The following is a 27,523-nucleotide window of genomic DNA, read 5'->3' as shown; positions in this document are numbered from 1 at the left end:
TCTTGTATGTTTTGGCAGGTCACTTTATTTGGCTTTTATTTACTTTACGTATCAGCCCACAAGCTCCTGAATTCAGGTATTAATTGGACTTCAAACATTTTCTAGGGACAAGATATTTAGAAGACCCCAATTTGGACTCACTTTGCCTCCACTAAAACCAATGACAAACTCCCCAGGCAACAATGAAGCCAGGCTTTCAATACTTCACATTGATTCTTCCAATACATTTATTTTCAGGGCAGCCAGAGAGAACAACCCCAAAATATTTCATGAGAACTACTCAGCAAATGGGGTTGGCTCCCAAAAGTCCTTCACTTACACCGGGTTACTTTCTTCTACAGGATTACTGGAATCAATACAGTCTTCTCTGAAATCCCTACAGCTGGCAAAATGGACATATATAACTACATTGTGGCATTCCTCACCCAGAAGTCCGAGCTCACTGGTAATATCTATCAGTTCAGCTAATTCTCTGTGAGCCCTGTCACCTTCTGCAAGTTGTGGGACAGAGCTAATTTCTTTCTTTGCTCAATACCTTCTGAACTGCTTGATTAAGGAACAGGTGTCTCTTCTCAGAACTCACTCCTGCCCACAGTATGAAAATAAAAGAAGGCAGAGCATGTCACTGGAGGACTGATGCATAAGCCATCAAAATCAGGGACTTCAAGCCTTTCTTTTCCTTCAAGGTGCTCTAGCAATCCTGGGTACTGATGTGTACTTGAATCCACTCTCCCATGTTACCTGTTTTTCTGTGCCCTCACCATAGGTCCTGCCTGCTCCACCCAAGCCACAACCAGAGACTGGGTATTACAGTTCTTTGGAAAATTCTGCACAGAAGCACCTTACACTCAATTGGTTTCACTCTACCACCAACCTTTTGATGCGGTAAGTCTGTATATATCCAGGCTGCCTTTGCACTCAAGAGAGGATGTGCCAGAAAAGATGGACGTTAAATTGCCCAGGTGTGGGGTAACAGAATTCATCTCCTCTCTCCTCCTCCAGTATGCAATTTTGGACCTCCTCACTCCCACTCAGATTGGTGACATGATGGTATACTCAGACACACTGACCCGTATGGATGCAGCAGTCCAGCTTGTCCAGTTCTTCCAGCAAAGTGAAGCTGAGGATGTTCAGAGGATTCTGACACAGTTCACCAAGGCTGCAACCACGGTAAACACCACCCATGTTCTCTGCAGTCTCCACCTCCCCTGCAGATACCTGCCACCTTAAGTTGTTAGGTGAAAAAAAGGCTTTGCAAATACCATGATTTTGAAAGTACACTGTTGCAACAGTAACCTTTAAACATCTGTACACATCAGGTCCTTTCAGTGACACAGACTGCACTCTTCAGAGTATTGTTCACTTCCATTTTGAATTCCTAAAATTCTGGCCTAGAAAACCACTTAAAGAGCCCCCTCCCCAACTGTAGCATTGCAGTTCTGATTGCCCTAACAGCAATGTGTTCATCACATAATTTTGTTCCAGCGTAAGATCACAGTCCTGCCAAATGATGAGATTGCTCAGCTGCTCCTACTGCAATACCTGACCAGCATGTCCGAGCAAATGAAGACATACACTGCCGCTGACTGGAACATCACATTCCAAAATGGGTTGCACTTCCTGAGTCCTGTCATCAATGAATCCACCCTCGCCCTTGTTGTGCCACAGGATTATGACTCCTTCGTTGCTGTGTAAGTCTTCTGGGCTTCACTGGGATCTCTCTTCAGCCAGTAAACAGGGCAACACTGTCCTTCATGGAGTCAGGTTGAAATGTGAGACAGCTGATGTGCTGTTGGCCTGGATGGCTCTGTTTGAGTACTTTTTCACAGCTCTTTTCTGATAAGTTTGAGGGGAAGTTAGAGCTGGGCCATATCAAATCTAGGCCTTGGTCCACAGATGCTATTTGTACAATAAGGATGGAGTATTAAGTCCCTCAGCAGAAATTTCCAGAAGGAATGGGCCCCAGTATTTTGGAGAAGAGACTGGTTGTCTTGTCCAAGGCTCAAATTAGACAAAGTTACAAAGACTCTGTCACCATATGTATTTCACCTGGGTCCTTTTTCTTGTTCATCCAGTGTTACTGCACTTGATAACACTTATGAATACATGACTGAGTCCTCTAGAAGAGACGTAGCACTCTGGATTGCACAGAACCTTCTGAACTTGAAAGGTAATATTGGGAATCTCACACCCCAGCTGGCTCTGCTAACAGATTCTTCCAGGAAAACAAGGGCTCAGCTGACAGACTTCTTCCAGGATGCATTCAACCACAGCAATATTGGCTTGTATAAAAAGGCAAGCATTAGTGCACTACCAAGGCTGTCCAAGTGGGAAAATGCTGTCTTTCCAATGTTCCCCTCACACCAGGATGCTTTGTTGGTCTCTGGTGACCGTTGCAAGATTATGATGTATATTCCTGGAAACTGAAAAAAGAAGGATTAAGGGACATCTCTGTCATCTTGACCTGATCTGAGTATCCTCATTTGTCTTTCTTCTCTTTCTCTCTCTTGGTATTTATTACATTGATTTTACCTTCTCAAGGTACAAAATCTCATTTCCCTTTGAAAAAAACACAAATTCCACCTAGTTCAGCACCCTGTATCCAGCACTAGTCAGAAGTGGATGTCCGAGAAGGAGTAAAGGAACCCAACCAGCATAATCTGGTATTTCCCTTTTACTTTTCACTGTTTTCCAAGTGATCTGTGGCTCAGACTTCCTTGAGCTACAAGTGACACTACAATGTATCAGTAACTATGCAGCTATTCTTTCAGTCAATTGGGATCTGAGTTTTCCACTTTTCTGCAATAAACATATTGTTTGAGAAGCAGGACGTACTGTGGTGGGTAATTTCCTGAGAGTCACTGCATCTTTCTCCTACTTAGGTGGTCCAACCGAGTCCACGACCGCATGGATACAAGTCAACTGGAAAACCTTCTTCCATAATATAGCCCTCCAGGAAGTCATAGCGACCAACAACAACTTTGACCCTGTACGTATGATCTCTACACCAATTGCATACGGGTAACTAGGGCTTTTAGAGGCCCCTAAAAGATTTAATTTCAAAATTTGTAATGGAATATATTCCCACTTCTCCTCAGCAACTCTAAAACCAGAAATAGTATGTTTTCAACTAGCTGGACTTTCAAAGAAGCTTCTATTTGGAACAGGCACCCTCAGACAGTCCAAACAAAAATATGTCAGCTTTTTGAATCTCCTCCCTATGCTGAAATAGCTTTGCCTAGGATGTGAAAAATAACTTCAGGATATAAGCAAACCTCTACAAACCATGAGACTAATACACACATTTAGCAAAAAGAAAAGTGTGAAAACTGTGAAAAAAATATTTCAGCTAGTTCTAGCGAAGCGGGGATAAACTCATCTTCAGTGGCTGACATTAGCATTTCCTAGGCCAAAATTCTGGACGTCCTGAGTATTGAGCAGCTGGTGGAATACAGCCTGACTTCTGATGTGCTGGTCAACGTGACCGCAATGCAAGATGTCCTGAATGCCCTGAGGGGTGAAAATCCCCAAATCTTAGAGCCTAAAATGAGTGAATTCTTGATGAAGTTCAATCTGGCTCTGACACAGGTACTGTAACTTTCTTTATAATCATTCTTCCCTTTAAAAAGGCAGGGATTCTCAGGCACTTCATGTGTAAGAAAGTCCTCCATCATGGTGCCAGGGAAAACAAGGAAGCTGATGAAAGGGAGTCATGATACCCCTTCACCATGCCACTGCCAAACAGCTCCCAGGTAACAGACATTTCCACTCTCCACAGGAAGGCATTGTGGACATAAGAAATGATGAAGTAAGGACAGAAATGCTGACAACGCTCTTCACAGACCTTTCCAAGCACTTTTATAAATTTGCTGATATTGACTATGAATTCTGGTTCCTGGAGAACCTAAGATTTCTCTTGCCCAGTATAAACACGGATCTGCTCGAGTTAATCCCAGGAGACCTCAGCTTCCCAGCCTACACAGCCATGTGAGTATCATGTGCTGCGGAGCGCTGCCTGCCAGACTTGTACTGCAGGAAAGCAGTGCACATTTTAGCAACTTCTTTCCCAGCATAAGTATGTGCTAGTAATTCACGTGGATTAAAAAAAAAAAAAAGTCTCAATTTGATTTTTGCAGTAAAGGAGACTCAGATAGCATTTTTCACACATATATGTACTGTATTGTGCTCTACTTAGGTCTCTTCACATACCCTCCAACCCCTTTTGTTCCCTGCTGCAGGACAGCATACTCTGAATGAGGCAGGTGGATGCCAACTCTCCCCATGACTTACAAAGCCTGTACCTTTTGCACTTCTTGTTATTACCATTGTTCCTGTAATGTATTACAGTTGAGGCAAGATGTACACTACATATTATCATAAATAATGTTATTATTTACTTATTACAAGTCTCTACAATCTCAGGCTTATGAGATCTCACTTCTTGACTCTTGCAGAGTGCAAGGCTTAGATAAAGTCTTTCCAGAGCTTCCACAAAACACATCCCATGCGATCTACCTCTTCATCAAAAGGATCCTGGAATCTCAACTTACTTTTTCAGGTACTGGTCTGCTTTCAGGGTTGCTTCACAACATAGTTGAATTGTAGCTATTTGTCACCTGTGTGCTAAAATTTCTGCCATCTGCCTGTCCCTCCTTGGGTCAGAGAGGAATTCACTTGCAGGAGTAAGTACAACATGGGGAGGTTGCCCCGCAGCCTTTTGGTCATTGGGCTTCCCAAAGCAGAGTACTGGCTTTCCTCTGAAACATCAAGTATTGCTTGCAGCTTATAATCAAGGAACCAAAACACTTGGGCACCTGTTCTCTTCCATGATGCCTCAGCACCACAGCTCTCCCAGTAACACTACCAGGAATACCCCAGTAGCTGCCAGAACCACATAGCAAACAGCAGCTCACTGTGCCCGAACCAGCCCCACAGCCACCGGGGACCTCTAGCCCTGCCTGGTACCCACAGCTCTCCAAAGCCCTCTGCATGCCGAATCCCCCATGCTCTGCAGCTGCTCAGGACTGAGGGAGAGCCACGTTGTGGAGTGCTGACAAGGAAAGATCAGTTACAACAGTATGCTGACAGACTTGTACTTTCTCAGAAAAGGTGTTTCCTGGCACATATGACAGCAGCCGAAGTTTCCTGGAACTTATCTTCTACAGATTTTCACATTTTGCTCCTTACAGTGACCTCACAGACTTCTACAAGGCCTTTAATGGGGTAAGGACATGCATAGTTCTGACAGCACAAAATTTATAAACAGTTCATGGAAAATTTGTCTTTCATTCCCTGTTATGACTTCAGTGAGTAAGAAACATTTTTTAGTATCACCTTCAGACATAACCCTACAGTTCATAATCCTCTTAACCTTGTTGCTGCCAACATTGACACTCCAAGACTAGAAATCAAGACAAACCCACAACCATTTAGGAATCTCACAAAGAGACTTTTCTTACAAGCTTTCCACACTCAGACAGCTCTGTAAAAGGGATAAAAAGTTCTGAATGTTTTTCACAAGCTGAACTTCCAGGAGGTATTATCCTCTTCCATAACCACCTCCAAGGGAAGAGCCTCGCCAAAGAAATCAGTACTTCCTCCGACTTTTAGCATTAAATGCAGTTCATGATTCCTCCATGAATTTTACAGAAGTGTAACAACCAAGCAGGGACACTTCTTAGCCTAACACTTTCCACTCTTCTGCAGAACTCATTGCCATACAGGTTTTTAATACTGCAGTAGAGGAAGTTACGTGATTAGAGAACAGAATGGCTGTTACATTAGTTAGCTAGAGCAGCTGATGATTAGCATTACCCTCAGTCTTCTGTGTTAGGACATAATACCGTTTTTAACCACCCCAGCTAGGAAAAGCTCTCACTTGGTGCTGCGTAGCATGGTAGAGACATTTGGGTGGCTTTAGGGCTTTGATGAATTCAGTCAGAAACATAAACAATGAACTATGTACATGGCTGAGAACTGTAATCAGGGGACAAGCAAACAGCTTTTGAAGTCTGTATTCTTTCTGCTGTGTTTTCCTCATTAGTATGAAGTTCTTGACATTCTGTCTGCCAGACAAATAGGAGAGATGACAGTTCTCACAAATGCTTTTAAGAGGGAACGCCTTACTGTCCAGATTTTGCTGGAGATGGAGAAACGCTCCTTTGAGGAGCTGACTGAATTCATAAAGGAGCTGAACGCTGTAGCAGAAGAGGTATGGTAAAAGCTCCCACCCCAGAGAACAGCATCCTGTTACAAGTCTGAGAAATACTAAAATGCCACAGAGACAAACTCTTTCCTACAGTAATGTAAGCCCTGGGCTCTAGACCACTAGGTTAGAGCTCACATGTCTGGGTTTCCCAGAGGAGTATCCAGACAAAATAATTATTCTTATGCATGTTATGGGTTACACTGCAGATACCTTACTCATTTAAAAAGGTTATTTATTTTCTTTCACAATGTTTATTTAGTTACTTCAACTCAGAACTCATCCCTTAGGCACGAGGAATAATAATCTTCATTAGCTAAGGCCGTGATCAAATGGCTTTTCTACTCGAAAATGCAGAGCACATCTATTTCATTAATTTGCTACAATAATAATCTCATTCAGTTCCAAAATTCATTACTCCAGCATTACGCTGCATTGTGCTACTACACATCCATGCTGAAACACTGGTGGCTTTCCTGAAAACTGTAGACCACATGACAGGGAGGAGAGGAAACCTCTCTTGCCACCAGGCAGCTTACCTGTGGAAAGCAGTAATTGCTAAAATCAATTTTTGTGTGCTGGTTTTGTTTCCAGATGGATCTCACTGTCCTTCCTGACCCCTGGATTCGTGAGCTGCTCTTCGATTTCCTTTTTAAATCTTTACCGCTCAGCACCTTTACAGCCAACGAATATGCCTTCTGGTTTGGTTCGGAGCTGCAGCTATTCCTGCCAGCTATGAATGCCAACTACCTGCAGCTCCTGCCTCTGGGTATTGACTGCCAGTCTCATCAAAACCTGTGAGTCATGAGCAGCCAGCTTCCCTGAGGGTGGTACCTTGTCAAACCAACAGCATCACTTTCCCCAGAGTATCTGACATCTTACTGCTGTTAGCGTACTGAGCTTCACAACAGTTTTGCATCAGCCAAAATCATTCGTCAGATAAAATGCCTGTCTGTACCTTCATTTCATTTTTCAAGGCTTTATGAAGGGAACAAGGAGGAAAAGGAACAGTTTTATTTAAACCAAATTAAATATTTCAGGTTTACTGACACTAGAGTACTCTCAGCTCATGTTTCCTATGGACTCAATTTTTTCCTCCAAAGGAAAACTGCTCTCTGCAGATGTTTGACCCATAACCTACTTCTGCTCTTGTGTTGATACAGTGTGCAAGCAATGGACAGAGTGTATGAGCATTACACAGACGAGCAGAGACTTTCCATCCATCACAGAATACACAGCTTTCTGGAGATGTACCACACCACTCAAGGTAAACGCACACTAATGACTCAAGAGCTTTTCTTTTTTCTGCCATTGTAAAATTTAATCTTTGTGCTTGGCAAATACTTCCTGGGTTGAAATCTTCTAACCTAAAACCTATACACAAGCAGAGCACTTTAACTGCAAAAAGGGAGTTATGTAGACCCTCTGTGAAGTCCACTAGGATCTTGCTATTGCTATTAATTTTACACATTAAATTCCTAGATGCTACAGTGATGGACAGTGGTATAAGAGTTCTAACACAAATTAGACAGACAAGAAGATGCTTTCTGAATCTGCTCTGCTTGCTGCCCTCACTCTAACATCCTGTTGAACCCAGCTGAGGTGGATCTGATGTTCCTCCCATCCCTATCACTAGGCAGGCTTTGTTGTCACGCTAACCAACAGCTGAGGAAACTGCTGACTGTTTACTGACTGTGGGCTCTTCTGCATTTCAGGTGTCACCTGTTCCCCGAATGCAAACAGCAGTACATGGTTAGCTGCCAACTACGGCTATTTCAGTGCCCATGCCACTCTGCATGAGTTCTCTTCGCTCAATCCAAATTTCAGTGGGGTAGGTCACATACTGAAGCTTGCTGTATTTGAGTATTGTTGGCTCCTTCCTACATAAACTTAGCTGATCCATAACTTCTTGCCACAACGTTGACAGTGAACCTGTTTATGAATATACAGGTGTTTCTGTGTTCCTTTTCAGATGTCAGCTCTGGAAAAGCTGTCACCAGCTCAGCTGGCACAACTAACACTGGAAACAGGGGCTCTGGCTGATGAAACAAGTGTGATCACCATCATGGACAACCTACGTACACCATCAGATCTTGCTAAGTTCTTTGCCACGCTGAATGACATGGCATCGGTAACTTCCCTTATTGTACCTCAAAGCTCCTCCATCCAAACACTGCAGCTACTTCAATCAATGCCCACTGATGTCTGATACTCAAACTCCAGCCCTGACCGAAGAAAAGAAGGGCTTGTCCTATAGCCTCGCTGGTCATCACAGGGAAACCTTCTTGAGACAAGGCCACAGGTCAAACCCTTGGATAGCTGTTCCTTAAAGGCCTGAGGCTGTAGCAATCTGTTTTTCTGTCTAGATACCTAGTTATTCTTCCTCTAAGGGGCTACACGGAGCCGTAGCAGGATGTGATGGGAAGAGATGTGAGCAGAGCTCAGGGAAAACAGACCCATTCAAGAACAAGCACTTTCCAAGAGCGCCCTCCTTGGGTCCTTCTCTTGATGCTACAACCCAGTCACCTTTATTCTGACTTCCCAAGCACAAAGAGAGAGATATGAAATAATCCTGAACAATATCTCAAATTGCAGAAGGTTTAGCATGACAAATTACATGTCAACTATACTGAAAGGTGTTGTGTGATTGCAGGTGGAGCTTCAGAACAGCGACCTTGCCCATCTCCTACTAAGCAGTGCCTTGCATGGAATAGCTCCTAGTTTTCACAAAATGAAAGCTGCTGGCTTTGCTGACTGGTTTCAAGACACTCTACAAAACGTGTTGCATGCGGTGAATGAGATGATTGTTCCAGAGATACCTGTCAATATTTCATGTGACTCTTATCAGCAAATGTGAGTCACCCATTCCATACATATCTATCTTAACTGAGCAGTTCTATTTACTTATGCTGTATATGGCTTTCTGGTGATACGTTCACATATTCTTAAAGCAGAATGTGATGCTCCTGCTGGAAAGCAGAAGTAACCGCAGTAAAACACTCAGCGTTTTCAGGCTTGCATGGAATATACACTGAAACTCAGCAAGTTTTTAGTTAAGAGCACCCTTAGCAATTCTGTGACCTTTATCTTAAAACAATTGCACCAAGTAGGGACCATACTTTAAAAAAAAAAACAATGGCCTTATCACATAGGTAGGATATGTTCAGACTGATCTGAAGATACTTTGCAGTTACTTCTTAAGAACCTCTCTGATAAGGTCTTGCAATAGTTAATTAATAATAATTAATAATGATGAAAGCTGTTAACATTTTTCTAATGAAAAAGTTTTTGCTATTGGAAAATTCTGATTTGATTAAATCAAAATACTTCCATGACCATCCCAGCATTCCCTCCTGCAGGTTGAAGGGTTTCAACAAAATCTATGCTGTCATCCCAGCAGAAAACATTCCCCATATTTTTGGATTCTGTAAAACCTTCTTGACATCAAAAGTGAAATCAGGTAACGGAATAAAAAGTCTTAATTTGGGAATGTCTTTTGAGAGCTTTCCAGCACACTCTCAGCTTGAGAAGCAGCAGAAATTCCTGTAGTAGTGTCTGATATGCTCCTAATGGCAAGAAAAGGAAAGAAAGCAGATACTTATATTGTTGCTCCAAGACTCTGGCCTTCCTCTTACTGACAGGATTCTCACAACTCCCCTATTTTGGATAGCTCACTACTAAGTTTAACCATTGCCAGCCACAACACTGGATGCTCAACATTGTTAAACAAGCCCAAATTTAGACAACAGCACAAAAAAATGTTATTAGTTAATAATGAAGACTCTAATAATGAATGATCTCTCTCACACCAATGTGAATTCAAAGTATTCTGCTGTCCGCAAGGGCTTACTGGGAACTTGCAAGATTGACTAGGGTTTCCAGTCAGAAGGTCAGAGACGAACATATAGTCCCCAGCATTCCCAGTGTCATTATTTTTCCAGGTGTTGCATGCGACAGTGCAACCCAAAGTACTCAGAAGTGGTTGGAAGTAAACCTTGGAAATTTTAGCAAATATGCTGAGTATCAAGACTTAGTCACTTGGAACAAACACTTTGTGGGAGTAAGTATTTTTAATATATTTTTTCACTAGCATTCACATGGCGGTGTTCCACCATGAAACATTACTTTGCCAACATTTGCAATGCCTTTATGCTCTATGCAGCATGGGAGGTGATGGATCACTACCCTTAAAAAATATTCTGGCATTAGTGTTCAATTATCACAAACATTTTTACTGCTTTTCACTGGCTAGTGGCACTTGCAGAGCTACAGTAGTATTCAGAAATGAAATAGTACACATCCTGATGGAAAAAGGACTTTACAAGTCCTGTGGATATTCCAGCCTTGCAGATTTGTCTTGAGTCTTCTTGAAAGCAGTAGCTTTTACAAATCACTCACATGCTTAAAAAGTTTGTCATCTGCTTTGTGTCCCTTTGCACAGATGGATGTCTTGGACAAATTATCCCCACGACAACTAGCATCCCTGACACTTTCATCTGATGCCATTAATGAAGAAGGGGAGATGTGTCAGATCCTTGCAAAACTACACAACAAACCATCAGAGGAAATCTATCAGTATTTAGACCAGTTCAACAGAGAGGCAGCCCAGGTAGGGTATTAACACTGCAAGTCCAGCATAAACCCAGTGCAGCATGGACTTCAGCTATCCAGAATCTGAAAGACACCATCAAAGATGGTTTCTGAGCCTTTATCTCGAAGTATGAAGAATTGCAACAAAGCACATCACATACCACCTCTCATCATGGGTGTTTGGCCCAAAGTGCTCAAACACCAGTGCCCGAGGCTTAATGGCTGGCTGATACTCAAGCGCATGCTTATGGCAATGCTGTGGTTGTACCAAGCATAGCTACTGAACCTTGTGATCTGTGCTCTGTGGAGGAGGCTGATCCTTGTAGCCACTCCTCACCTGAGACATGCACCTCCCTGTCCTTGAGTAGTCACAAGCATGCAGACAGTGCCTTCAGTGACCCTGCAGTGGTGGTGTCCCTGCCTCACTCAGGGACACCTGCTGAGACTGACAGCTACCCCTTGGTGTTGGCTGCCTACATGGCAGGTTCACAGGATATCCCTAAGATGCATCTTCCCTTCAATGGGACTCGCCCTGGGTCTTTTTCTACAATGCCTAGTCCCTGTGGCTTTGCACTAGGGTCCCTAAAAAATTAAAAATCCTGCCTTCTCACTGATGTTCATTACCTCTCTTTCAGCTGGCAATAACCACTATAAAGAACAACAATGTGAGGAAAAAGATGCTCACCCAGTTCGCAGGAGACATCGAGGCAGAATTTCCAGCTTTCAGCCCTGCTGAATGGACTCGTTTCCTTGCAAGACTCACTCTGCTACTGCCAAGTGCGGACAAGGAGGACACCAAACTCCTCCTGTCCCACATTTCTGGTTGTGACAGTTTCAGAGCTCTGTAAGTACACCAGGGAAGCATCCTCTTTACTGTGTGCAAAACAAAAAAAAAAGGAGGTTGTCAGGAAAGAGCAAAGAATTGCCAGGGCAGCACTGTGCTAAAGAACATATGTGCAAGAGAGTATCATTTACAAAAATGCTCCATCAAGTAAATAAAACAGCCAGGGTCAGATCTTTGTTCCTTTAAGTAAAACTGTGCAAAAGCAAATAAACCCATTTTCTAATACAGTACAAAGTCATTTGTAATTTCTATCAAATAGATTTTACCTGTTTGTAAAATAGTGCAACTAGGAGCAGTAAGATGAAAAAATATCAGGAAGAGGAAATATCCCTGTTAATGAAATATGTTAAGCTGAGAAATAAACTCCAAAGGGCAGCACTGGAGGGAAACTGCACAGACAGTCACGTCTGGGCGACGCAAAGCAGGGAAGACCACACTGCCAACAGCAGTCCTGCTTTGACCCAGGAAAAACACAGGAAAACAAACAGCAGGGCTGGGCTCAGAACAGACATTTCCAGTCTGGTCCTGTATTTCCCTTTTCTGGCACAACTTTATTCTCATGGGCTGGCACGACACAGCTCTGCTTTTTGCATCTGTACAGGACTTCTGTATCTATAGCAAGTGCTTCAGATCTAGCAGTTTATATTGACTCTTCAGAAAGCACTCTGAAATTAATTTGGCAATACAGGGAGTGAAGCTAATTACCCATTTCACGAGCTGTTCGGGGGGGTTAAGATCCATGAAGCACGCAAAGAGATCACTAGGGGAGGCTGTACTATCAGAGTCTCTAAGGACTTCCGACAACAACCTAGATAAATATCTGCACGGAGCTAATCCTGCCCTGGGGCACACATCTCTCAAAGACCCTTGGTAGCCCAGTCTTTCACATACAGAGCACAGCCAGCAAGAAACAAAGCAACGTGCCATTTCATAACAACTAAGCTTTCTCTTCCTCTTCCTTTCATTTTGTAAAACTGTTTACTCTGGAGTCACATCTCTGCCATCTATAGCAACATGGCACTAGCTAGAAAGCAAGAATTAAATCTTTCCCATGTGATTTCCATCCACAGTGTGTCCTTCTTGAGCCAGGCATACCCATCCCTGTTGCCCATGAATCAGCAAGGCATCTGTAGTGCTTTTGTGACCTTCCTTGAAAGCCAACACACCATGACAGGTAAAATAAGCCAAAATCTAAAATGGGTTTTCAGCATTCCTGTGCATTCTAGCAAACCTGTTCTCCTGTGCTGCAGGTTCTGCATGTGCTTTGGGACAGGAAACAAGCCTGGACTGGCTGGAAAAGAACTTGGGGGCATTTGCAGCCAATGCTCATTATGAAGATTTCACCAGATTAATGACAGATTTCCGTGGGGTTAGTTTGTTTTCTGACTCAGACCCAAGTGCTTTGCCTTTGCTCAGGTTTAGCATCCTGCTCTGCTACAGCTCCTTGCATGCACAAGGCTAAGCATGCTCCTAGCTGATCTAATTCAGTAAACAGACATTGCTTCAGCCATAGCAGAGCTCTTCCCAATGTGGGGAATCCAGCCAACTCTATGGCTTAGGTCTCCACCTGTTAGCAAAATCGTACTGCTTGCTGATCACGTCCCATTTGTTTTGCAGTTCAATGTGAGAGACAATCTCACGGATACCCAGCTCGCCCACGTATTTTTTGACCCTGGAGTCCTGGATGATACCAGCATGGTTGAAACCCTCCTGGTCTCCCTGGACAGCAGGCCAGCTCTGGACATCTCTGCCTTTGTTGCAGAGTTTGTGGCCACTGCTTCTCAGGTGAGATACTGACCCTTGCTCTGGATTTGCAGGGAAACACAGCTGCTCATGGGGATCTTGTTTTAGATCACAGTGAATTGGGGGAACAATGTCCAGCACAAACTACCAGGCTTCAGGCCATGTGGACCTAGAGAATATCTTCCCAGAGCTGGGCCCCCTGTCAAATGCTTTATTACACACAGACCCACACGCTTGCTACAGCAAGAGCTGGGAAACACCTGCTCACAGCTGATTTGTGTTCTTACCCACTTTGTTTTGCAGCAAGGCTTACCATCCCTGGCAAATGTCCAAGTTCGAGACGCCATGTTCAGTGCAATCTTTCGCAGACTCCAAGACCAGTTCCCTACTTTCAGTGTCTCCCAGTACAAGGACTGGTTCCAGAACAAGCTCAGTTTGTGGCTGGGCAGCATAAATGCCTCTGCCCTTGCAGCTATCCCAAGGAACATACCCTGTAGAATATACCAAATTATGTGAGTACTCCATTGCCTGCATTCACTTCAACCTTGCTTTTCACTTCAGCTTTTGCACACAGTAAGGACAATAGGAATTCTCTACTTGATCCTGTCTGAATACAGAAACAAAATTGTATCATGGCTCTTAAAATCCCAGGCTCACACTTCCTTCCTGTTTTCATTCCCAATAGATCCATTCTCTCACAGCTCCAGTTTCTGACCAGGGCTGTCATCTCTATCCAACTATTCCAAGTGTTCTGGCATAACAATCTTATTTAACAATTCAAATTTGTCTAAAGAAAGAAGTTGGGTTACCACTGAGAAAACAGGCCATAGACTGCACAGTTCTCATGTGCAACCATATTACAAACTTTTGGTGACTTCAGTCATCGAAACCAAGGCTTTACTGCTACAATGAACCTCCTGCTTTCCCTTCTCTCACAGAATGAGCGGCTTAGAAAGCAGTTTTCCACAGATGTCCCTCGCTACCCACCAGGATGTTTACAGCTTTGCAAAAAGCTACCTGTCTGCCAAGACCTCTCAAGGAGGTATGCTGAAGGTGTCCCACACACCCTCCCTCCTGTAACTTCCCTGTGTCTCTGTCAGAAGCAGTAACATACAGAGTTACAGGATGCTGGGCATTTACTCATGAAGAAGACAATCCAGTTAAAATTGGAAGATGTCAACTGCTTTTTGCTCTATAGCAAGGAGAGAAGGAGCACAGAGTGTCTGCAGGAGCAGCTGTGTTCTTCCCTGAGGCAAGGACAAGCCCTGGTGTTAATCGTTGCCCCTCACCACAGTGGCAGCTCACCAGCTGGGAGCTGGTTGGCACCTCCCCAGCTTCCATTACCATAATATCTGAGAATGTCCACAAATTCACATTCTGATCCCTAGATCTTTGCCAAAAGGTATGGGAATGCCATTTCCTTACCAGCTGCTTACAGGTCTAAAGGTACATGTTGGGCATTAGCCACTTCAGTGCTGCTGATATCACAGAGGGATTTAGGCACCCAGACATTCTGGGTACAGTCATATTATTCTCACAGAAGAACCGGGGGACTGAACCGCTGCTTATATCACCCTTGAATTACACTTTGTTTAAAAGGTAGCCCATGTGTTGAGAACACCCGGGGAAGCTTGGGCTGGCTACAAACAAATCTGGGCTCCTTCAGCTCCTTGGCTACATACAAAGACCTGACCAACATGAATGCAGATTTCAGTGTTGTAAGTAACTCTTACTTACCCAAATCCTGCCTGGCAGCCTTTCACAGCTAGTGAATACTTGCTGTCATAAGGCAAGGCCAATATTTTAACATTTGATTTCACAGGATGATGCTGTGGCAGGGCTCAGCCCAGAGCAACTGGCAGCTTACACGCTGGCTAGCGATGTCCTGCGTGACATGGACAAAGCAGTCAAGGTCTTCAGCTCTCTGAGCTCTCACACCATTGGGGATTTCATGGATGCATTCAATGCAGCTGCAAAGCAGGTAGCAACTTTACCTCTTGTTCAAGAGACTGGAATAAAGCAGCTTACACATGAAGTGCACGCTGATGTGGAAGCTGAGGTTCCAGGGTAGGAAGAGGCCACAACCCTTAATTACCCTGGGTCCCATCCTGGGAGGGATACAGATTCTCTACAATACTGCCACTCTTTAACCCGGTTTGAATTCCAGTGTTGTCACAAAGCCTAACAAGTCTCAGGGAAAGAACAAAGGAGTCATTGTGTAGGCATTGCATTATGGTCTCCTTAATCAAACAGTAAAAGCCCTGGGTCTTTTACTACCTATAGCCATGAGCATCCTCAGAGGATCCCCCAGGAGGCTGTACCCACAGGCCATGTGCTGGAGACAGAGCAGGCTACACCAGCAGTTTGTGTATCCACACCCTTAACTGCCCCGGAAGGGGCAAGCCCTGGACTCACACTCACTGCAGTCCCACATCGAGCAGACAAGCCACCAAAACTGCACAAACAGCAGCAAATTAAATTACTTCATCTTGTCTCAAGATACATCTCCAGTAAGGTTATCTCAGAACTGCTTGGCCCTCTGTTTGACTCCTTTTTACCAGTTCCACCTTTAATATTAAACTGCATTGCACACTTTTAATGATATCTTTTTCTTTTGGTTGAAGCGTAATCTATCTCTGCTTCCTCATGGTGACGTGAAACGATTTATCCTGGGGCAGATCTTCTGTCACTTAAGCACAGCATTTGAGCTCTTCTCTACTGAAGACTATTTTGCCTGGTTTGGAGGAAAGCTTGGCCTCTTCCTGAGCAGCCTCAATGCACAGAGTCTCGGCTTCTTACCCAGTGACATGACATGCGAATCTCTTGCAGCCATGTAGGTATCAAGTCCACTATCATTTCAGTGACATTCTTCTTAGTTCTTTGTTTGCCTGTAAAGATGGGAGCCTAACTACTGGGGTGAGGAGAGCAGCTTTCACCACCCCAAACAACCAGTACCAAACCTGAGATACACATTTGGTAAATATCATTATGATCTTACTTGGCTGCCACTGCAGTTTCACATTTCAGGCCACAAAGAGGAGACTCTAAGCAGAGACCGCTTCACTCCAATACACCTGCAAATCCACGTAAAAGCAACCAAAGAGCCTGATCTCCTGAAGAAGCAGTTCTGGTCACGCTCTTGATTAACGTGTCTGTTCCCTGGCATCAAGGGAATGGAAACATCTCCTGAATGCAGCCCTAACACCTCTCCACTCAGTGGCAGAGGGCTCTGCAGGTCCTGCCCCACTGGCTGTGGATTGCTTAGTTGCAGCTGGCTTACCTGGCCTACTCGTGTCCTGCAGAGTGAAGATCCTGGACGAACACAAAGCCCAAGGGGCCTATGAGAATCCAGAGCACATCTACTCCTTCATTAAGAGAGTTCTTCACTTCCATCTGCAGAACTCAGGTAACAAATGTCTGGGCCTGCTCATGTCCAGGTATTCAGGAACACAGAAAGGCAGAAAAATTCAGCCACCTCATAAAACATCTTTGATTTCAGGTGACATACAGACCTGTTCTTTCTGTGGGCAAGAGTCATTTTATCATTTTAGCAACCTGACAGTTAAGTGCCTAACCAATACTAGGCCTTTAGCGTCCCCTGAAGTCAATAGACAGAGAAGTGGCTCTACCTTTGGATAAGCTGCTTCCCCAGCAGACAAATAAGCTGAATCGCCTGCTAATACCTAATGAGTCCTCTCTCACTCCTCAGGCTTCTGCTTAGCCCTTCAGCTCACAGCAGCCAGAGAAAGATCCCACCATCCTCTTTAGAGGACTGAAACCCTTCTCAGACAGCTGAGAGCTGAGGTGAAGAAACAGAAGCTGCATCAAGAACAAAACTAGAACTGCTGACAGGGCAGGAATCTGGCCAGCCCAGTATGCTCAAAGGCTAAATTATTCCCCCATCTCCTCTCTGGTAGTGCTTGGATCCCCACAGGGAGCTTGTAACATGAACTATAACATATATTTCATTGTCAGTGGGGACTCACAGTATTACACACCTCAGCGATTCAGTTAAAGAAGTTATGTATCTTCTGAGCTTTGCTGTTCCTTTTGTAGGCTCTGCCTGCACACAGGGCACTGCAGCAGACAGAGAATGGCTGCTACGGTATTTTGGTTTATTCACTGCTTTTGGATCATACTCTGATTTTGCAACACTGAAAAGCAACTTCCATGGGGTAAGGGCTAGATACAAAATATCTAGCATTTTATTGTTAGCCGTGAAACAAGCTGACAGGAACATAGTTCAACTTAATCAGTTATGTGTTGTTAATTTTCTCCTATGTGCTTCCTTTTTTTTTCCTCATTGTTTATTCTTGTTAAGTTTTAATGCTAAAACGGTGTCAAAAGCACTGGCTCTAGGAGATAACCATCTTATCAGCAGAATATAAATTCCATAGGAAGACAAGATTTCAATGACAAGCTCCAAACAGCAGTGTCTGGTACTGTTTGGACACAGTAAGAGCAATAGAAAGGAAATAAAAGCAAAAAGAAAGAGCAAAAGAAAGAGCAAAAGACACAGGAAGAGCAAATACTAAATTACAGATGGTCTGCTAAGAATATTCTCACAAATCACCTGTCTAGCAGCAGAGAACAACTATTATTAAATGTAATCTCAGTACTGTGCACTGCTTGTCTGAAACCGAGAGAAGTTAAATGTTCCTTATATGTCAAAGCTCAGGTGGGCTGAGAGAGGTGACATGGGGGAGAATGCTGTGGCTTGGTTTCCAGGCCTCACTCTGTGCTCTGGCTTCTCCAGCAAGACTCCCTAGACCTTCTCTCAGCTGAGGCACTGGCCCAGCTGACTGTTCAGAGCAAGACCATCTACAGCCCCTCAGCCATCCAGATGGTCCTGGAGGCAATTGGGCACAAGAAGGAGCCTCTCCAATACCTCAGTGCCTTCCTAGAGGACTTCAGCACTTTTGCCCTGAAGGTAAGTAGCCCAAGCATCCACAATAACTGAGTCCTGGGGAGCAGAACAGGTCACAGGTGAACTTTCAGGCTTCCAACTCTGTGACTCTCATGGCCAGATATAAAGTAAACCTGGAAGACAAGCCAGAAAGGATTTCATCCTGCTCCAGTATGATCTTGATCTCAGTCCAGACCTTACCCTGGCTTAACCTCTGTGCATAAACCAGTGTAACTAGTTCCTCTTCAGAGGCCATGTTTGGGAAGCACATTCACCACTCAAACCTACAGCCAGGATGTAAACAGCAAGGGCTTCTCTACTGCTGATCTGTGGTGGATAATGACTTATGAAAGGTTCTGGACCATGCCCCTAGTATCGCTAACATCCATTAAAACATTTGTGTATGAGTGAGCAAGACCACTGCTTGCCCTGGCCCTGCTGCGCTAAGGCTATTTGTACAAGTTAACAGCAAGCCAAGCTGAGAAGCCTGAGCTTACCCAGCTCCACTTCATACAATGCGACCACTGCTGACTGCCATAACAAAAGTAGTGGCTGTGGGAGTGTAAGGGAAAGGAAATTCAAGCACCTGGCTTGCTTTGCTGTCCAACTCTGCTGACAAAAGAAAACCTGAATTGCCAAGGTCAAATCCTCAACAAGGACAGAGTCAGGTCGTATTTCCCACTTTTATTGTTAAACAGGAGAGGAAGGAAGGGGAGGAGAGCAGCAAAGAAGAGTAATTGTAGTTATTTTGCCAGTTTTTCCTTCACCACTTTTTCTGCATAGCTTCAATATTCAAGGCTTTCTAACAGCTCTGCTCATCACCTGCTTCAATTTCTTCTTCCTTTCTCAGAGCTCTGACTTCCTAGGAAGCACTAAAGTTCGAGAAACTATGCTGATGATGTCAGCTGAGATCATCTTCCCACAAATTACTGACATGTCCCTGGAAGACACAGCTACATGGCTGCACAGACTGCACATTCTGCTCCCCCACGTGAACGCAACAGTGCTGGAGCTGCTGCCCCTCAGCATGCCGTGCCCATACTACCAAGCTTTGTAAGTGCAGTGCCTGCCTGCAGGGCTGTGGCTGCTTTAGCTTAGTGTTGCTACAAGGGCAGTCACTCTTGCATTGCTACTTACTGATCAAGCAAGAGCTGCTTTTTACATCCGTGTTTATTATTGGGTACAAGCAAAATCAGTCCATGACTCTGCTCTAATGATGGCATTTTCTTTATCAAACATCAATCCTTATTCTAAAGCACACCATAAATTATATGGCCCGGCAGAAAACAAAAGTGATTACCCACGTGCTACAGAACAACTACTAGCATCTGCTGCCTTTGGTTTGTTAGCATCGAGTTCTCCTCATTTCACTCCACTCATCTCTGTTGTTTTACCCACATGGAAATCAACTATTATATGGTTTGTTCCCCAGCATTGCAGCAGTTGATGGGGTCTACCCAGGATTGTCAGCAAGGAAGAAACATGATGTGTATGAGTTTCAGAAGGTCTATTTGACAGCCCAGTTCACAGACTCAGGTAAGGTGCCTACACCTAAATTGCCAGTAAAGCACTAGTATTTGTACGGAGTACCTTTTGTATTCCAAACATTGAAGATTTTTACGCCTAACAATCACACATCTTCCCCACACTGAGATTCAGTCACTTCTACTGTTCATTACAACCCTGTGAAGGGCAATCACTTCTCCCTTTGAAGCTACAGGGAATACTGACGTGATGAGGCGTGATATTATAGAATGAATAGGATTTCCAGTTGCCATAACCATTTTCCCAGTCTGGAAGTGAATCTGAGAGCAGAAGATCAGACCCTGCACTTGCAATAGGAAGATTAGCCATCCTTCTGTTGGCAGATACTTAATCATTCACACGAAGGATGCCTAGATGCCCCCTCCAGTGTATGTTAACTCTTTGGATCTGTTTTTGTTACAGGATCAGCATGCCAGGATGGAACAACTGGGACCAAAGACTGGTTGCAAAAGAATCTGGGAGAGATCTGTTCAGTAGCGAAACTAAATGAACTTCAAACCTTTTACCCAGACATTGCTGGAGTAAGTTTTACTAGTGTATGCACTGAACAACAGTAAAATTAGCAGCAGCTTCCAAGCAAAACAGATAGCCTCCTGGGCTTTGCATTTTACATTTACAATAATCAGTAAGGGCAAGATGGAGGTGATTCCTCACACAATGGCTGCATCTCTTAAAGCAGGCATCAGGCCTGTGTTTACGTGGGAGAGATTACTTACATATGACCCACATGTAGCATTAGGGATTGAAATACGCATTCCAGCTGCTTGCCTCCTCTTCACAGCCTCTCTTTGATGAAAGCTATTAATTATCACTGGTTATCAGAACCAATGGTAAGAGCTTGGAATATGTCTGAAATAGAGGCATATTCTGCTATGAGCCGTGAGGAGAATTTCTTTTAAATCATCTTTAAAATCAAACTGGCTTAGAGGTCACAGTAAAGTTCTCATGTGGGTATTGCCTTTCCTAATTCCTCCAGACAATGACTCTTCAAATTACACTTAGCCTTCAAAAATAGTAGAAATTATTTGCTCAGGTCTACTAAAATACCAGATACATTCTAGTATTCTGAGTTTAGTCTAATCAGTAGCAATGGGTTGCACACCCTGATGACACAGTGAATTGATCTTTCAAGCTACCTACATGATGATACCAAGCTGTAACTACAACAATGTAAATGATGCATTAAGAAAAAATGTAACAAAGGGCAACAGCAGTTAAGACCAACAGGAACTGAATCCTGCTAGACTAGCATTTGGTTGGGATGTATCTAAATATTATTATAATATTGGTTTCACAGCAAAGACAGAAATTGCAGTAATTAAATAAATCAATTCTGCTTTCATGTGGAAAACAGATTTTTCTCTTCATATGAAATTCTAAAAAAAATAATCCTGCAGTTATAAAACATGCCTTAATGTTTTAACTTTATACATTCTGTAAGCCAGTGCTAGTATTTGTTAAAATGCTGATTTTGTTTAAAGAATGTGTAACACTACCTATCCAATCACCAATAAAAGTAATGTTCAACAAACCACTTGGTATGTTTCATATTGTTTCAGACAATCTTATTGACAGTACTTAAACTAAACTGATGAACTAGGTAGTGGTACAAATATACCAGCTGCTACTGGTTAAACTAAACCAAAATTCTGTAATCTCAAAACATGAACCAGTTGGCTAACTCCTTACAGAGATACTGAAAACACACCCTGTTACCGTATACCAGGCAAACACACAGAGCTCTGTGTAAGGGAGTTATATTGATAAACTTCCCATTCCAACACTTAGATTAAATCTTAAACACCAACGTTATCAGCATTCACAATTCCCCTACTTGAAGTTAAGTCAAAAGCCAAACATGCTGTTCTATAACCAGATGTCTTAGCCTACCACATCCACAGCACCCAAGCAACTTCTAGCAGAATCTTGACTAATACAGCTTGTCTGTGTGCACATTTGCCAACTGCACCACAGCAGCTCAATCCAATTTCCCCATTCATTCTGCAGCTGAAACTCTGGAAGGAGAAATGCTGATGTGTGCGTCTTGCAGACATTCACTCTGCTTCATAAGTTCCCTGGCCAATGCTGCCACATTACACATCCTTCATTTTCATCAGAGAAAGTGACCTCTCCCTCTCTTCAAACACACTGTAGCAAACAAGAGACTTCTTTCAAAGCCACTTTGAGATAACTCCTGGGGTACAAACAATGCCTCAAAAAGACTTGCAGACTACAGAGCCTACCATTGCTTTGATGTCTTTTCCTATTCCCTTAGGATCCACCTCACTCTGTGAGAAACAATGCTATATCAGAACACATGATCTGAAACCCATCAGGGTTTGAAACACCAGGTTTTGTGGAGAGCCTTGATGCATCTAACCTCCTCAGCATGGTGTGCACTAACTTTTTAGTAATGACTGCTTTCCTCTCAAATACAGTCCTGAAAGTCTTTAGGTGTGAATTTTTCAGAGCAACTAGAAAAAAGCACCTTTCCCCGCCTCAGTAAAATAAACCATTTTATATGAGGAGAAAGGAAACATAGTGAAGTTACTTCAATTCCACCTCCACAGAATCACATTTCAGAACAAGATTGCCTTTTAACTGGGTAAACACCTGCACGCAAACACATGCAGTCTGGCAATGTCCCACAGCTTTATCTTGCTAAGTTAGTTACTTACACCAGCATTACACAACTCAGCTTCCAGTTGCTTTTTATTTTTATATATTTATAAAATTTATTTAATATATATAGATATAAAATATTTAAATTCCCAGAGAGCTGACAGTACTGTCTGGGCTAACACAAGGGGTCGGAATCCCTGAAACAGAAACTTACCATCTAGTATGACAGGTAGAGCGAGATACAGACTCAGCACACATTCAATTTTACAAACAATTGACCTAAGCACTAATTACAAGCCAACCTAAAGCCCTTTCACCTGATAATCGTTATTTGGCAATTTTATTTAGGGTCTTAAAGACCTGGGTAGGTAATATCTTACAAATGCTCTCAGCCAACTCATCCCCGCCAAAGGGATTAGTGTGGAAAAGGTGGCAGTAAGAAAATGGTCAAGACAGAGCAGGGAAAGGTGGGAGCAAAAAGGAAGTGGAAGCGATGAGGTGGGAGAGAAAGGGGTATTGTAGATGGATGCTGCACAGAAGAGACAGTGGAAGGTGAAGATCTGAAAGAATATTCCTTGGCAAATCTCAAATCAACAAATGTTAACCAACGACAGGTTTTCAGGCAGTTTTATTAGATTCTCCTTAAAGCTTAAAAGTTATAGACTATACTTAAAACTAATTAACTAGCTAAACACTTCACAGGCAAGACCTCCTGCTGATACGTAACGGCCCATTTCCAGGAGAATACCTGACATTTTCCCCTAGAAGGCTCTTTACACAAAACTGAAGGGTTTTTTACTCTCATCCTCCATGGCACCAGACTATTCCCAACTCACTGTTCCATAAGAAAATGCAGATCTGCCCTGGTATAGTCTATTTCTGGTCTCCTCAGGGAGTACTGCCCACAAACATCTGTGGTACCACAAAAACATTCTGTCATTCTCTCTCCCTGACTCACAGAAGACTTTGCTTTACATCCACAGCCTTGGCACAACAGTAAATGTTGTCTTTGGACAACACTTACACATTTTTCTTCTTAGTTCAAAGTTCCTGATCTTGATACCCCAGAAGAGATGGCACAGCTGACTGTTAACTCAACACTGACCAGCCTGGAAGATACACTCTCAATCCTGGCAATACTTGAGTGCGGATCCTATAACACAGTGGACAGATACATGAGCCAGTTTAACGCATACGCTTGCCAGGTCAGTCCTAACATATATTCTCCAACTCCCACATCACTGTGCTGGGGGAAGGTCTATGCCATGGTTAACTGCCGTCACTGCACAGCTCACATTGTGCTGCTCTGAGTATAACAGCAGCTCTCTACATGTAACAGAGCTGAAAAGCAGAGGAGGTGTGGTAAATATTAGACAACTTTATAAGCAGAGATCTCAGCAAAGGGCAAGCTAGTAACCAAGAAAACAGACTTAACACCCTAGATGGGGACAGGCAACTAAAATATTTAACTTTGTTACAATAATGCTGCATGTATTCCCTTAATAGCCTCCTCTGATGTAAATGCTTATCCAGAACCTCAAGCCATACTGATGGGTTTGCTCTTCTTTATACCACAGGTAAATCTGACCTCATTACCCAGCATTCTGGTTAGAGACACAATACTGAAGTCGGTGCTACTAAAGCTAAGGCCTGAACTCCAAAATTTTTGCAGTGAAAGATGGGCAACGTGGTTCCAGCGGCAGCTGCCCTTATTGCTGCCTGGCATGAACAAAACCTATCTGGGATGGCTGGGGACCAACATCTCTTGTGATTCCTATCAAGCAATGTGAGTTTACCATTACTCTTAGGGTTATGACAGCACTGCAGTTAAAAGCTCATGTTTCAGCTGAGAGCTCCACATTTTGGATTTCTAAGGCAAAAGGATTGAGCTCTGACTCCCTTACTGTTCTACTTATTAGCTGAAACCAAACACAGAACCACTAGGCAGGAATTGCACAGAGATGTTCCAGGTTGCTTAATTTGCTTGTCACTGTTGGAAAGCCATGAGTAAGTCCCATATATTCTAAAATGTTTTTCTGTTCATAAAAATGGAACTATTCATGAGCCCCTTCTGTGAAGTCCAATTAAGAGATGTGACAGCCCCAGGCACCACCCAGGCCACACAGAAGGTTGGAAACAATGGGTTGACTTCCTTAAAACTCCAAAAAAATGTCGATTCTTTCTGAAAACGTACTCTTTTATTTCCCAGAGTGAAAGGATTCAATATCGTTTACAAGACTCTTTCACCTTCCAACAAAATCGACATATATAACAGCTACATTAAAACCTACCTGAGCCAACAATCACATTCAACAGGTAACAGTACCAAACAAGTAGAATAATTCTAAAGCCCAAGGATAGAGAGCGATCGCAGAGTTTGTTTCCAGGCTAAAAAATATCAGTCATGGGTTCCTACCTTCACTCAGCTGTCCACATGGCTGGAACTGACTTCACTGAGCAAGAGCAGAGCAGGTCCAGACTTGATTTAAAGTCTCCTTAGAGCTGGTTCTGTCTGTGGGTCCTGCCTGCACTGCATGGGGATATTTCCTAGAGTTAAAATTGCCTCCAATATAGTCTCTTAATACCTCAAATAATCTGAAACAGTCAACACCCACAGGACCAGTGCCCTACTTCTTGTGCCTTTCATTACCATCATCGTGGCTCACCTGAAAGGACATAGGTTGTCTTAGATTGTAACACTGCCTTGTCAATAAACCTGTGGTTTTTGTTCTCTTCCTAGCAATTGCCTGTGACATCCAAAGAGGAATGAGAAACTGGATTGACATAAATCTTGGGAAATTCATAGAACAATCCTCCATGCAAGATCTTGTTTGCTTCAATGCCAAATTTAAGGTATTGTGCTGAAAGTCTGTACAGAGTTATCAGCAATGCCATAGTTCGTTCTCGGTAACAACATGCTGTACTGGGCTTCAGAAGGATTAAAATTTCCTACGCAATACATTCATAGGCCTTTATCCAGAAGAAATGAACACAATACACAGCAAAACCGAGCACTGCTACTAGCTCTGCCTTGGAGACACCACCATCTCTGCATAGAGCAGCGCCAGGTTTTTACACTATCCCACTTGCACTTTGGGAACAGCTAACATGAGCCAAGCCTTGCTCTACAGCTTCAAAGTCTCTATCATGTAACTATTGAGTGAGCAACTCCACATAATTTTGTGTGACTGTTACCCAGTTCTTTCATCAGGGTGTTTTTTTTCCCCATTCCGTGCAGGAATTAAGTGCCCAGAGCCTGAAAGATTTGCTGGGACCTAATTTTGGGTTTCACCTTGAAGCAGGATATTCACAACAGCCATCAGCAGGTGAGTGAAAGAGGACTTAGGAGCTACCATCCTGTTTTCCCTAGCACTGACACCCTTACGTTTAGAATGCCAACAAGTTCCAAAAGGCTTTTATCTGCATAGCAAGAGTACACAAAAAGGTTTTTCTTGTCTGCCTGATGGTAGATTCTCTCCCACTATGTAGAAAACAATAGCTTATCACATGAAAGCAAGCATGTGCTGGACTTCGAAGTGGGATCTCCTGGTATACATGCTGCTCTAAGCTCAGTATCACTGCACAGAATACCACATATGGGGCCAAGTGGAAAGTCACACTGGGTCACACTTAGTCCGCTGCGAAGGAGCAGCAGGGCTGTTGCACACTGCATGCTCCCCAGCGCTTTGCACAACCTAACTGTAACAGACTTCACAGATGACTTTCACTCCTTCCCTCGAGAGTCTACTCCACTAGTAAAACATGTCCAAACGGGTTTGTGGGAAAGCTATCAGGCAGTGGAACGGTTATTCCAGACCTTTGAACAGATCATTGTCTTTGTGGACAATCCCCATGGATTCAGAATTGATTAGGTGCCTTAATATTTATTTCAGCACCTCCTGTAACCGGAAGAGCAACAACATCTATGAAAAACCACACGTTTCAGATTTTCTACTGTGTTCTCCCCCTCTGGCTACAGAACACTGCCTTTTAAGAGTATATCCTACCCCTACATGGTGAGGCGCTCTAGCACAGAGAAAGTTACACACTTCAATCAACAAGGGCATTTACTTTCTCCAGTGTTCATCACTTTTAAACAGTAATTCAGAGGTGCAATTGCAGGATGTTAAAGTCATATACAAATCTGCAGTCTGGTGCATTTGTTGGTAAAGTATGTCATCTGGAGCCCCATCTTCACACCTCAACCAAAGTTTTTGGAGCTGTGAGGACAAAACCCAGCAGTGCTTTCAGGATCAGGCCTAGACACTACCAGCTTCTCCTTGCATCCTGCCTACAGCTGTGCCCAGCAATGACACAGAGCTCTGCTTACAAACAGCACCCTGCACTTAGCACTTCCATCTAGGCACCTCAGGGTACTTCTACACACAGTGCAAAGATTTTGATATAGATTTTTTTGTTAAATAAAGCTCCTGTTAGTATGTATTAGGTCACATTCTGTAAAATCCCAGATTTGAAAAGCTTTCCTGGAAACACCACTGCCAGGGAGATCTCCAAGTAGGGTCCAGGCTCTGCAATCAAGAAGGTGCCAAGTTCTCAACCAGACAGTGCTACAGCCTCACCAGCAACCTCAAAAAATTGTTACACTCCTTTCCCCAGTTTCTCGTGTAAATTAAATTGTTTTCTTCAAAGAACTACTAATTTCTCACACTGAGCTTTGAACCTCAAACATACACAACATCACGCATTTGCGCGAACACAGCAAGCTGCTCTGGGAGGATTTACCACCTCAAATCCCCATGCCACATGGGCAAGAACCTCAGCAGCTGCCACTGTGGCGGGAAAGCAGTCCCAGGGACGGTGACGTCCCCAGAAGCTCAAGGGCTCTGAGGCCTTACTCTCTGCAGGAACCAGCACAGGCTCCACACTGTTTACAAGGCCCAGGGCCACGACACCCCGCTCCATAGCGCCTACATCTTACCCCAGCCTAACACATCTTCCACCGCCGCCTACAAATCGACAAACGCCCTAGAAGCAGCCTGCGTGCGGGAGGCCCTTGCAGCAGTGCGGCCCTGCCTCAGCCACCCCTCCCGCCATCACGGCCCCGCAG

General features: G+C 43.6%; 1 long non-coding RNA gene across 2 annotated transcripts; it reads right to left on the bottom strand.

The window, feature by feature from the left end:
- Positions 1–209: 209 nt before the first annotated feature.
- On the bottom strand, positions 210–27,511 carry LOC119147695. 2 transcript variants are annotated; one of them, XR_005104124.1, is made up of 4 exons: positions 27,395–27,511; positions 24,872–24,985; positions 11,481–11,668; positions 210–2,416 (listed from the first exon to the last, which is right to left on the bottom strand). It is a non-coding gene; the product is annotated as an uncharacterized LOC119147695 (long non-coding RNA). The 2 variants fall into 2 exon arrangements; XR_005104123.1 differs by having other exon boundaries at positions 24,872–24,980.
- Between the last annotated feature and the right edge of the window lie 12 nt (positions 27,512–27,523).

This window comes from Falco rusticolus, chromosome 4 (assembly GCF_015220075.1).
Source record: "Falco rusticolus isolate bFalRus1 chromosome 4, bFalRus1.pri, whole genome shotgun sequence".
Taxonomy (NCBI): domain Eukaryota; kingdom Metazoa; phylum Chordata; class Aves; order Falconiformes; family Falconidae; genus Falco; species Falco rusticolus.
Note: the sequence above shows the minus strand (reverse complement) of the source record. Positions and strands in the feature narration are given on the sequence as shown.